The 13,663-nt window shown below is 45.8% G+C and overlaps 1 long non-coding RNA gene across 1 annotated transcript; it reads right to left on the reverse strand.

The window, feature by feature from the left end:
- Positions 1-338: 338 nt before the first annotated feature.
- On the reverse strand, positions 339-13,189 carry LOC309608844. The gene is made up of 3 exons (XR_014233110.1): positions 13,054-13,189; positions 5,152-5,223; positions 339-4,374 (listed from the first exon to the last, which is right to left on the reverse strand). It is a non-coding gene; the product is annotated as an uncharacterized lncRNA (long non-coding RNA).
- Positions 13,190-13,663: the final 474 nt, after the last annotated feature.

Raw genomic sequence — 13,663 nt, forward strand, 5'->3', positions numbered from 1 at the left:
CCAAGAGTATTGGGTTATGAGTGGGTTATGCTGGAAAAGGGGGTTGCCCAGAGGACACCTGGGCCCTGCCTGGGAGCTTGGGCAGGTCAGCTTGCCCATCACTGTTGAAGGGATGTTGCAGTCACTCAGCAGAGAGCTAAAGAGACCAATCATAGCCTACAATGTGCTGATCCTGCTGCAGCCTCAGCTCACAGTTTTCTCTGTTTCTCTCTAGGCTGCAGCCGCACTGACTTTCCTTCAGTTCTACTGCCCCAGGGCCTTGCTCCTTGTTCTTTTTTTTTTTTTTTTTAAACAAAAGTGACTCACTTCTGTGGTTTTTCTTTTTCTTTTTTTTAAAATTAATTAATTTATTTATTTATTTTTGGCTGTGTTGGGTCTTCATTTCTGTGCGAGGGCTTTCTCTAGTTGTGGCAAGCGGGGGCCACTCTTCATCGCGGTGTGCGGGCCTCTCACTATCGCGGCCTCTCTTGTTGCGGAGCACAGGCTCCAAACGTGCAGGCTCAGTAGTTGTGGCTCACGGGCCCAGTCGCTCTGCAGCATGTGGGATCTTCCCAGACCAGGGCTCGAACCCGTGTCCCCTGCATTAGCAGGCAGATTCTCAACCACTGCGCCACCAGGGAAGCCCTTGCTCCTTGTTCTTGAAACTGTCTTCCGTCTTCCTCAAGCCAGTTTATCTCCACAATCACTTCCTCCAGGACATCTTCCCTTACCTGCCTGTTATATACACTCATGGCAATGGATACTTCTCCTTAGTGCTGCTCAAGGTGTACTTTTACATTTGTCTTTGTGATTACCTGATTAACATCTAGCTCTCCAATTAGACAGGAAGCTGTGAGAGGGCAGTAATCGGGTCTTCTTGGCTCTTCATTGTCTTCCTGGCACCTGACACACTGCCTGGCACATAGTAGATGCTCAAAGAGGCTAAGTGATATGTACAACAGCATCTAGCTACAAGACAGTAAGTCTAGGACTCAGACCCAGGCAATCTATCCTCATGCTCTGAAATGCTACACTCTGAGTCGTGGATAAATGCTAGCTATTATTATTATTCATAATGGGGTGAAAACAGGCTGTTCTGGGCAGTCACTTGAGGTGTTTGTTAAGGGAATGACTCATAAGTGTGAAAGGGCTCTGCTGGACACAGTGAGGTTCTTATTCTGTACCTTGTGGAAGAGGTTATTCTGGCATGAAGCAGGGGGCTGAGCTGACAGGGTGAGCGCTGGGTTTTAGGTCCTTCTACCGCAACCTGGGCATGTGCTTGCTATAATGTTCAAGAGCACAGGTCCTGGATGGGCCCTGCCCCACAGGAAGAGAGTCTGTCATTATTCTTTCTTGGCCATTCAGTAGAGGAGGGTCTTGGCACACGTGTCTCCTGGCAGCAGGTGGAACAGCATGAGGGGAACAATCATAATGGCAGTTTCCTTTAACAAGTGATTACAAAATGCCAGAACTTGGGTCAGCATGTAAATAGTAATCATCATCAACTATGACAGCTGATTGAGAGAGAACTATGTGACCTGCCTGGCACTGTGAGTGTTTTAGAGGCAAGAGCTCATCCAGTCACCCCAACAACACCATGAGACAGAAATTATTGTCCCCATTTTCCAGATGAGAAAACTGAGGCTCAGGAGTGATGAGATTGCCCATGGTCCAACAGCTAGTAAGTATTACAGCTAGGTTGGGAACCCAATTCTCTCAGACTCAAAATCCAGTGCTCTTATTCACTTCACTACACTGTCAGCCCAGAAGGGGCTTCACGGGTACTCAGTATGCAGAGGTGGGTAGTGGTGAACAAGTAAGGGGGTGGATTCTCTTGTCTGCCCCATCCAGGTCTGAGGGATGGAGGTGCTTGAAACCCTGCTGTAGCTCCCCCATCAAACAAACTTCAAACAAACTCCAAGGACTTTGCTGAGCCTGCAAAGTCCCACAGGATCTGGCCCCCTACTCCCCCTGCCCCCTCCTCTCCTACCACTCACTCACTCACTGCCCCCCTGCCACCAGGCTTGCTGCCTGCTCACTGACGTGCCACATACACCCCCACCTCAGGCTTTGCTCCTGCTGTGCCCTCCACCTGGAACGTTTCTTTCTTCAGCTCTCAAGAGTTTGCTCCCTCACTTCATTCGCACCTCTGCTCAAACGTCACCTCTTCAGAGAGGACTGACCCTATCTAAGATAGCTCCCCATTGATAGTATCATCTTATGTTATCTTTTTTTCATGGCATGCCTCTCTACCAGGGATCATATTGTATATTTACCTGTTTGTTTATTGTTTGTTTCTCCCACTAGAACAAAGCTTCATGAGGTAGGACTTGTCTATTTTGTTTATTGCTATCTCGCTGGCTACAGCTGACATATGGCAAGCCTTCAAAATATGCTTGTGTGGGGACTTCCCTGGTGGTCCAATGGTAAAAAAAATCCGCCTTCCAATGCAGGGAATGCGGGTTCGATCCCTGATCGGGGAATTAAGATCCCACATGCCACGGGGCAACTAGGCCCACGTGCTGCAACTACTGAGCCCACAGCGCAACAACTGGAGAGCCCACGTGCCACAACTGCGAAGCCTGCGTGCTCTGGAGCCTGCACGCCACAACTAGAGAGACCACCCACTGTAACTACTGAGCCTGCGTGCTCTGGAGCCTGCTCGCTCACCAAAACTAGAGAGAATCCTGCACGCCGCAACGAAAGATCCCACATGCTGCAACTAAGACCCGACTCAGCCAAAAACAAATAAATGATAAACAAATAAATACTAGAAAAAAAAAGTTTCCTACTCAAAAAAAAAAAAAAAAGAATGAGGCCAAGGGAATTCCTTGGTGGTCCAGTGGTTAGGACTCCATGCTTCCACTGCAGGGGGTATGGGTTCAATCCCTGGTCAGGGACTAAGATCCTGCAAGCTGCGTGGCAAGGCCCAAAAAAAAATAAAAAAAGAATGAGGCCAAGAGCTAGGACAGCTACCTAAGGCTGTTGGTCAAGCTGTACAGGTTTCTGGCCAGACCAACCAACTCCTTCAGTCAAGTTGTGCTGAAGAGGTTGTTCGTGAGTTGCACCAACTGGTGGCCTCTATCCCTTTCCCAGATGATCCGGAAGATGAAGCTTCCTGGAGGGGAAGGCAAAACAGCTGTGGTTATAGGGACTAAAACTGATGATGTGCATGCCCAGTAGGTGCCCGAACTGAAGGTGTGTGCACTGCCCCCGGAGCCACATCCCCAAGGCCTGGGGCAAGATCCTCACCTTCGACCAACTGGCCCTGGACTCTCCCAAGGGCTGTGCCGCTGGCCTACTCTCTGGTAAAGGCCAAGAGGTGTACAGGCATCTCGGCAAGACCTCAGGAACACCAAACCCTACATTCCAAGGGCTGGAAGTTCAAGAGCACCAGAGGCCGACAGGCCAGTTGCCACTACAAAAACCAACCCCAGATCCTGCCTTGTTATTAAAAAGATTTTGGATGCTGAAAAAAAAAAAAGAAGAAGAAGAAGAATGAGGCCAAAGATAGGGTAGTCAGAGAAGAAGAGGAAAAATGGGAGCATCCAGATGGGACAGTCCCAGGGCTACTGGAGAACTAGCTAGTGGGCTCCTCCACTGACCTGGAGACAGGGACAGGGGTGGGGGGAACAGAAGCTTGTTGCTGCTGGTTACAGAGAATAGGAGCTGGAAGTAGAGGTGGATATAGTAGCAGCAAGAGATGGGAATGGAATTGGAGGCAGAAGAGGAAGCAGCTGGTCATCAACAGATACTTATGGGCAGCTATGTGCCAGGCAGTGTTCTGGGCACTGTGGACACAGCAAAGGAATACACAGAGAGGGTCTCTGCCCTCTAGAATAAGGGTGGGTAAACTATGAACGGCCTGTGGTCCAAATCTGGCCTCTTTTTATGTGCCTATGAGCTAAGAATGGCTTTTACATCTTTAAATGATTGAAGAAATCAAAAGAATATTTCATAATGTGCAAAAATTATATGAAATTCAGATTTCAGTATCCATAAATAAAGTTTTATTGGAGCACAGCCACGCTCCGTTTACGTATGGTCTAGGGCTGCTTTCACACTACAACAGCAGAGTCGAGTAGTTGCAACAGAGACCATATGGCTGAGAAAGCCTAAAATGTTTACTAGCTGGCTCCTCAGAAAAAAATTTGTCAACCCCTGCTCTAGGAACTTACATTCTCTTTGGTTAAACAAGCAGGTAAGCTAATTTCAGAGTGCTTCTGAGGACAAGAGCCAGCTGGCATCAGTAGTTTCTCAAACCCTGCTTCTGCCTCAGCCACCTTCCCCTGGAAGCGAAGTGCTCCATCCAGCTGGGATGTAATACAGCAGCAGAGGAACTGGGGTCATTGTGATCAGCCCCCTGCTTCTGGGCCAAGAGGATCAAGACTTGTTCTGGAAGAAAAAAGTCATTGTCAGTGATTTGCAAAGTCCAGCACCCACTGGTTCCCCTTCCCCTAACCCAGATCCTCAATCTAGGAACAACTTGTTTATGACTTCAGAGGAACATCATCACCTTTGTCATCAAGGCCTGCCACCTGTGTTCCTGCCACTTGTGTGCAGTGCCTTCTTCTTTACAAAAAGTCTTCTTCCACACTACCTCATGGAGCCCTTATGGGGTAAGGCATGGCTTGGGGTTATTGTTCCCATTTCACAGATGAGGAAACTGAGACTTGGAGAAATGACCTGACTTACCCAGGGTCACATAGCTTGAAATAGCTTGCAAAGCCAGAATTAGAAAGTAGTGCAATGTCAGCTTTGGAAGGGCCTTTGGGACTGTCTCATCCAGAGATAGGAAACTGATGGCCTGAGGTGGAGGTGAATCAGTTAAGGGTGGTGGCCAGTCCTCCATGTGCAAGAAATAAGGCATGCATTATCTGTAGAGAAGTTTAAAACATTAATGAAACTGGGTGGGTCTGCTTTTTTTATCACTGTGCCCTGGCAATTCTAAACAATGTCGTTGGTGATAAAATCCTCCCTCCTGAAGAGATCTTTCTTGGTCTAAGTTCTAAATAATTGCCGCGATTATTATGGGAGATATATATATATATATATATATATATATATATATACTTCAAATTAGTACATTTTATCACCTAACCTTTAATAACATATTCTACATGGAAGCTAATTTGAAGAACTCTCAGTTACACAACTGGCGCCAACATATACCTTCAATTTGAGAGCTCATAGCAGGTCAGCATCATTGGCGCTCACACCAGGAGCGTTCATGTCCCCATGTCCCTGCATTTAAACAGCAGATTTGAAATCAATGGTGATAGCACAGTGATTGTAAAACTGTTACTGTAGTTCTGTCATTCTCTGTGCAAGTCATTCTCTGAACCTGCCAAGTTGCCTCTTTTAGAGGCATTTCTTCATGTGTGTGTGTATGTACCTTTTTGTTAAAAAAATACATTAATATAACCATAAACTATTAGTCCTTTACTTTTTTCCCATTTGTACTATAATTTTTATTTTATTTAAAAAATTTTATTGGTCTGAGTATATATATGAAGTTCAATAAAAGCAAGTTTTTACTGTCTCTGTTGCTTTTCTGCCATTATTATTATTTGTTTTATTTCATGATTATTATTGAAGATAACTCTTGTCATGTTGGGATTAAAAAAATGATCTTTTCTACACAAACTACTATATATAAGATAGGTAACTAACAAGAACCTACTGTGTAGCAGTAGGGAACTCTACTCCATATTCTGTGATAACCTATATGAAAAAAGAATCTAAAAAAGAATTAATATATGTATAACTGAATCACGTTGCTGTACACCTGAAACTAACACAACATTGTAAATCAACTATACTCCAATACAAATAAAAATTTAAAAACATTTTTTTTACATTACCAGAAAATCTAAGAGAAATTCAAGAAAAATAAAATTTGATAACTTGGAAAAAAACCCCACATTCTGGGTGTCAAACACACTAGGTTCACCATTGGCTTAAAGACAGAATAGGACCCACAATGACATCATTATCTTCTTAATTATAATCATCATTATTTTTTTATTGAGCACCTACTTGGTGCCAGGCACTGTTCTAAGGTTGGACATGTATCATCCCAATATTTTCCCCATTCAACAAATATTTATTAAGATCCAACCATGTGTGAGGCACCATTGTAGATGCTGGTGATATGGCAGTGAACAAAGTCAAATGCCTTCTCTCTCTTACCCGTGAACCACTGGGCCTGGAGGTGGGATGGGTGTTCTCCTTGTGCACCATCCTATTTTAAGAATAAAGCCAGGACCCCACAGACCCAGGGTTAGGGTGAGGTGAGTTAAGGCCAAGTCACACAAGTGCAAGGTCATATCCTGTCTTCACTTAAAATGTTGCTATTTTGGTCATTATGGATTTTTTTTTTTTTTGCATTACTTTTTTTTCTTTTTTTAAAATTTATTTATTTTTGGCTGTGTTGGGTCTTCGTTTCTGTGCGAGGGCTTTCTCTAGTTGCGGCAAGTGGGGGCCACTCTTCATTGCGGTGCACGGGCCTCTCACTATTGCGGCCTCTCTTGTTGCGGAGCACAGGCTAGAGATGCGCAGGCTCAGTAGTTGTGGCTCACGGGCCCAGTTGCTCCGTGGCATGTGGGATCTTCCCAGACCAGGGCTCGAACCTGTGTCCCCTGCATTGGCAGGCAGATTCTCAACCACTGCACCACCAGGGAAGCCCTTTGCATTACTTTTAACTTTTAAAAATATATCTTGATTGTTGAGTTTTTTTGGCACCCCCTTAAATTTTGCACCCAAGATGATTCCTCATTAACCTCATTCTGTTAACCTCTCCCTAGTCCTGTCCTTGCTCATGTGATCCTCACAACAATCACGTGAAGTAGGTGCAATAATTACCCCCATTTTACAGATAAGAAAAGTGAGGCACAGAGAAGATAAATGACTTGCTCAAGGACATACAGTTAATTAAGTGGTAAAGCTGGTGCATGAACTTCTCTTACTTTAGAATCCATGCTCTTAACCCTACTTTACATTTTGTTTAGTCCATACAGGCTGCTAAATATCTCAAATAACTTGCCATCACTTTAATTTAAAATTAAAAATACAGCACAGTGCAGTCCGCAGCCCCTCAGGACCGGGGTCGGGTTGGGAGACCCCTTGGTCCTGGGACACGGGGCGCGGCCAGAAAGGCAGCAGCCCCCTCACCTATCACACAGCACACATTGGTGGGGAACCTGGTGCTAAACCACTCATAGATGACCTGCTTCTGGGTCAGGGTTTCCTACATAACAGAGCAGCTCCCTCGCTGGGATCTAGTGAAAGTCAGCCCTGGACAGAGGGTTTGTAAAAAGAAGGTATTTAAAAAAAAAAAAAAAGGAAGAAGAAAATTTAAAATACAGCTTTCCAGCCTCTTTAAAAGTCAGGCCAGGCATTCTGTTTCTAAGTGCTAGTGATGATTATCACGTCCTCTGAATAGCAAGAAAAGTCAGTTGCTGGTTTTACTATAGATCAGTGATTTCATACTTTCTTTTCAAAGTCTAGTCATTATCTACAGTAAATTAATGCATCCTTCTCGTTTCTGACATCTATGCATCACACCATGGAAGACATTAGATCTGCCATGGTGAGCTGTACTATGAAAATGGTGCAAGGGCTGTATTCTTAGTTTTCTGTACATTAATAAAAAAAGTTTTTGTGTAGTTAATGTGAGCTCCACCGTGACAGCAGTCATGTCTGTCTTGTTCAATGCTGAACCTCCAGTGCCTAGCTCAGTCCTTGATGTATAATCGATACTTAGAAAATATTTGTTGAAAGACTAAATAAAGTGTAAAAAATGAAAAAAAAAAAAAAAAGTCAGGCCAGGGACTTCCCTGGTGGCGCAGTGGTTAAGAATCCGCCTGCCAATGGAGGGGACACAGGTTTGATCTCTGGTCCGGCAAGATCCCACATGCCGCGGAGCAACCAAGCCCGTGCGCCACAACTACTGAGCCCGCACGCCTAGAGCCCATGTTCCGCAACAAGAGAAGCCACCACAATGAGAAGCCCACGCACCTCAATGAAGAGTAGCCCCCGCTCCCCGCAACTAGAGAAAGCCCGCGTGCAGCAAGGAAGACCCAATGCAGCCAAAAATAAATAAATAAATTTATTAAAAAAAAAAAAAAAAAGGCCACCTGGGCTCACATTCCAGTTTTGTGACCAGCAGCAGAATGGAGTGGCAGCCTCTCTCAGATAAAGCAAGCTCATCAGATCACCACAGTCTCCACCACTATTATCTCACTGCCTCCCCCATTTCATTCACTTGCTACCTGTCTGCTCCTGGGGGCGTTTAGATTTGGACCCCTAAGCTGGCCATCTCACAGATGGAAGAATCCAAGCCCCAGAGAGGAAGAGGTTTACCCAATTCACACAGCACTTGGAGCCTGGGCTCCAAGCCAGGCCTCACACATCCCTTCAGTGACAAGAGACACTTGTAACTTTACACTTGATGGGAGCTCAGAAAGGGAGTTCCCAGACAGATCAAGCTAACTCCTATTTGCTGAGCACCGCCCAATTTTTGCCTCCAAGGTGGGCATTTCCACATCAACATCTCAGGTGGCCCTCCCAACAACTCTGGCAGGTCAGCCTTGACAACCTCTATCTTACACGTGAGAAACTGTTGCTTGGGAGGTTAAGTGACTCTCCCAGGATCTCACTGCAAGCTTGTGGTAGGTCTAACTTCAGTTAACTAGCTCTTGACATAAGACCAGAGGAATCCACCTCCTGCTCTCTCCCCAAGACACCCTCTCTGACTCTTACTAGGATTTTCTTGGACTGAGGCTGGAGTCTCCGCTGGCTAAACTTACTCTCTTCCAGAAGGATTCTAACACAGGGCAGCCCGAGAGCCAAGCTGGAGTTGTCAGAAATACCGACTATAGGCCAAGCATATGCTAGATGCTTTTCACAAAGCTTATATATTCTTTGTGTTTATCTGCATCCTCTAAATTTTCCACAGTGACTATATTTTACTTCCTATACAAGGAATTGCTTGATCTAGGCCTGGAAATGATTCTACTGAAAGTTTGGGGAAGTTGAGGATATTGGTCCCCAGCTTGCAGTTAAGGAAACTGAGGCTCAGATGGATGGCCCAAGGTTACACAGGTAAGAAGTGATGGAATCAGGATTCTGTCCGAGTCCAAAGCCTGTGCTCTTTCTATTCCACAACTCTGCTTGCCCTTTTTTTTTTTTTTAACAACTTGTTCCACAAAGGAGTTCAGGCAATTTATAAAAATACATGAAAGAAATCAAGCATTTATCCTGTCTTTCTTATACAACTATTTCAGGAAAATCAAATAATGAATGAGGAAAAGTTATTCTTTTATTTTTTCATTTAAGTTTTATTTTTAAATTATTTTTGTAATTTAATTTTATTTTTAAAAATAATTTTTATTGAAAAGTTGTTCTTTATGGAAGAATTCCAGCTAATGAATGCAAAAAGAATGACAGAGGGACTTCCCTGGTGGTCCAATGGTTACGACTCCGTGCTTCCACTGCAGGGGGCTCGGGTTCTATCCCTGGTCAGGGAACTAAGATCCCACATGCTGCTGGGCGCGGCCAAAAAAAAAAAAAGAATGACAGAATTAGAAAGTCATGGGGAATTCCCTGGCAGTCCAGGACTTGGCGCTTTCACTGCCAGGGCCCGGTCCCCATTTTGCAACACCTAATGAAATAATGGGCCATCAGCAGATGCTAAAACCAACAGATAAAAGGTTGATGGGGAATTCTATAATGAAAAGAGCAGGCCAAGAGCCCTGAAACCATGGATCAATCAATAAAAATATTTCAACTAAATATGTGCCACTAGATGAGACATAATAATAAGTAGACAGCACCATCGCCAATAAGGTATTCTTGCTAAAGACATTAAACCTGAATCTAATCAAGCTCTAGATCTAACTTTCAGTTTACTGGAAATACAAGAGACAGAAGAACAAGTTAAACTACACCATCAGGAAGCAATCAGCCAAATCTTCTGGGATATGGGAGCCTTTACAGGACAAATGCTCTGGTTTCCTTTACAAATAAATAGCATGAAAAAAGAAAGAAAAGTGAAACTGTTATAGATGAAAAGTTACTTATGACACATATCAACCAAATGAAATGTGTGAGCCTTATTTGAGTTCTTATTGGAACAAACCAACTATTAAAGAAATTTGAACATGAACTAGGTATTAAATGATTTTAGGGAATTTGTATTAATTTTGTTAGGTATGATAGTGGCATTGTAGTTATATTTGAAAAAGCCCTATCTTTTAAAGATATATGCTGAAATAATTCCAGTGAAATGATATGGTATCTGGGATTTGCTTTATAATACTTCAGAGGGAGGGAAAAGGGAAACAAGATTGGCAAAATGTTGATAATTATTGAGGATGGGTTACAGGTACATAACAGTTTATTACATTCTCTCTACTTTCATGTGTTTGAAATATTCCATAATAAAAAGTTTTTTTAAGGCTTAAATAATTAAGAAAATTGGGACAAAGAGGAAATACAGATCCAGAAATAGAATAGTTCTGAGCTTCTTAGCAGCCAAAACAAAGAGGGAAACAAGAGTCATGATGGCCAAATGTTGAGAAAGACAGTCTCATGCCTGCAGTTTTTTGACCCTTACTCAATCATGTAAGAATGGGCCCTGGGCCTGGAACACTTCCTAACCAAGAGATAAAGAGCCCACACAGCCTGTGCTGGATTTATCACCTTGTGTGGGAGTATCTTTCCTTGTTTCAGGTGTCATGAGTACTCTTTTGTCTCTGCTTAAAGCATGTCGGTCATATGGCATCTAGCCAACCCCATGGTTATTATCTGTCCTCCTCTTGGAGGGGATAGGGTCCTTCCACTATGGCACAAGAAGGGTGAGCATAGGTGAAATGCCCTGTGTTGATCACTGGGAGAGATCCCCCGGCAATGAGGGACCAACACCCACTACTGAAGCTGATCCTGCTCTGTCTCTTCTCTATGTGAGTAAAGCGTTGTTCCATCCGGTGCTTGACTGCATTGTGTCTTCCTTGACTACTCAGATACCAAGAGGAAATGGGTAGAAGTGTTTAGAGTCTTCCCCTGGGAATTATAACTGGTGCAAGGGTACTCCACTTGACACAAAGAGATTTCTAAAACCAACAAACCAGCACAGTTTCTTGTAATCAAAGAGATTCCAGTGGTGGCAAAATTCCTACTCAATATGGCCTATCAATAGGGGGCCAGTCATCTGTCCTGATTTGGGGTATAATGAAGGACTTGCAAAGAGCTAGGGCCAACAGAAGGAGGGGAAAGAGGTGGAGAGAGGTGGACCTTGGAGGATGAGGGAAATGGAGAAGGACATGGGAAAGGCAGGGCATTCTAGGGGGAGGGTACTGGGTGAGCAAAGGCAGAGAGGCTATTTCACTTTCATAAAAGAAAAAATACAAAAAATGTATGTGAACCTGAAGAAAGCTGGTCTTTTATTTGCTCCCTCTTCGCCAAAAGAAATCGATCCAATTCCAAAAAGCACTGACAGGAAACAAAAGTCTTTACCAAAGGTCTCTGGAGGACACTGCAAAGGGATTACATGGCACAGCTCACGGCAAGACATCCTTTCAGAATCCTCCTAAATCTCTCTTCCTCAAAGTTCCACACTATTACAACAGCTCCCCAAACCTCTTCCTTCTTTCTCTTTTTCCAAATTCCTGACCACCCAAACTCTGCCAGCTCCCTCACTCCCCTCCCTTCTCTCAGAAGCAGCTTTTCCTGATTGGGACTGGGAGGAAATTCCTCCAGGTCTCTCCACTCTTTTGCTTAGGTTTATTTCTTTCCCTCTGCCCTCCTTACAAAGGCTCCTAAGCCTGGGAAGGAGGAAAAGCAGTGCATATTTACATGTGAGTATTTTTGTCCCTTTGCCTGGAAAAAAAAAAAAGATTGGAAGGAAAGACACCCGAATGTTAACAGGAAGATGCCAGCAAAGCTTTGGAATCAGATAAAGTTGGGTCCAGGTCCTGGCTCTGCCACTTTCTAGCTGTGTGACCTTGGGCAAGCCTCACTGGAGACATTTCTCCAAACCTCAGATTGCTGTTCCGTGAATGACTTAGCATGGTATCTGGCATATAGCAAACATTCCATAAAGTGTAGCTTACAAAATAAAGGAGTTAGTTACCTGTAGATAGTAGGAATATGGTGAACTTTATTTTGTCTTTATCCATATTTTTTGCCTTTATCAGTATTTTATTTAAAAAATTTGACAATAAGTACATATTTGTAAAAATAAAACAAAATAAAGATCATTATAAACACAGGCGTAAGATTAAATGTTTATCAGTAGAAGATCAAATGAATTATGGGGTAAGCTTTGCTGGAGCAGAGAAGAGGGCAGGGGCAAGAGAAGGCCCTGGGGCCTGACGACCTTTCTAGATGTATGTGGCCTGTGACCCCCAAGACTTCCCCGCTCCCCCAATCTTGTTGAAACTGAAGATGTGGGGGGGGGGCTCTGGAGGGACCGCAGGGCCTTGCCGGGTTCTCAGGGTGGGACCCGCCCGGTGGGACCCGCCCCGCAGCGTGTGGAGGGAGGAAGCTGCTGACCCCCAAACTCTTGGGGGACAAGCCTGAGCAGTTCCCGGAATGTGGGGGAAATGGGTGCCCTATCAGCCATCTCTATAAAAACCACTTGGGGGCCCCTATCAGCCCTCTCTATAAAAACCATCGCCTACAGAAGATCAAGCCCCAAGATTGAGTCCCAGGATTTCCTGACTAGTTCCAAGAACCCAACCTAGAAAGTGGGCGGGGTTCCTGCCTCCTCTTCCCCTCCCCACTCAGGCCCCTCTCGCTTTGGGGCCCCAGTTCAGGCCCAACCCCACGGCCAGCCCATTCAGCTCCCAAGTCTAGTCTGCCCTGCGCTCCCTCAAACCACCCCCAGTGCCCGCCCCGCCCCCACTTCTGCGCCTCCCCCCACCCCATTTCCGCTTAGTTTGCACTCCCGGCACCCCGCGCGCGCCTCGGGTACCTCCTCGGCCCGCGGGAACCCAAGCCCCGAGGCCCCGCCCCTCTGATGCCCCGCCCCAAAGCCCCGCCCTGGCACGTGCCCGCGCTTAGCTTGTTTACCTCTCAGTGCCTGTAAGGGGACCCCTATACAGGACAATCCCTGACCATATTATCAGCCCTTGAGACCTGCATTCGAAGTGTCGGGAAGGGGGTTCGCGGCGTTCAGAGAAGTTAGGAGAAGATGCAGGCCCGGAAGCGGAAGCAGTGAATGGAGAGGGCCAGAGGTCGGGGCAGTGAGGACCACAAAGCTAGAGCGCACGCCCACCTCCTTCCCTCCGGGCCGGCGCACTTGGGAGTGGGATGAGACGCTCGGTCTGGGTCCGGCGGGCTCGAGCCTGAATCTGAGCAAGGGCTGGCCCTGTACCCGCCAGGTGTGCTGCGCAGGACTGGCGGCAGGGCGGGGTGGCCCCGGGAGCCATTGTCGGGGGTGGAGGGCAAGTCAAGTGAGCTGGGAGTGCCCGGCCTAGTATCGGGAATCGAGGGTCCAGCTGGAGGTATTGAGGTGAGGTGAGATTAGGCCCAACGGCTCTCTCGGCCTGGATGCCGTAACCTGTCCTGGCAAGGGTGGAGAGCAGGAGGCCCAACCGTTGGGGCTGTGCCTCATTAGCGCTTCCCAGGTGGGGCGCGGAGCTCGACTCTACGCCGCCACCGTGTGGCCGCAGGGAGCAGC

Source organism: Balaenoptera borealis (genome assembly GCF_965194805.1).
Source record: "Balaenoptera borealis genome assembly, chromosome: 1".
Classification (NCBI taxonomy): domain Eukaryota; kingdom Metazoa; phylum Chordata; class Mammalia; order Artiodactyla; family Balaenopteridae; genus Balaenoptera; species Balaenoptera borealis.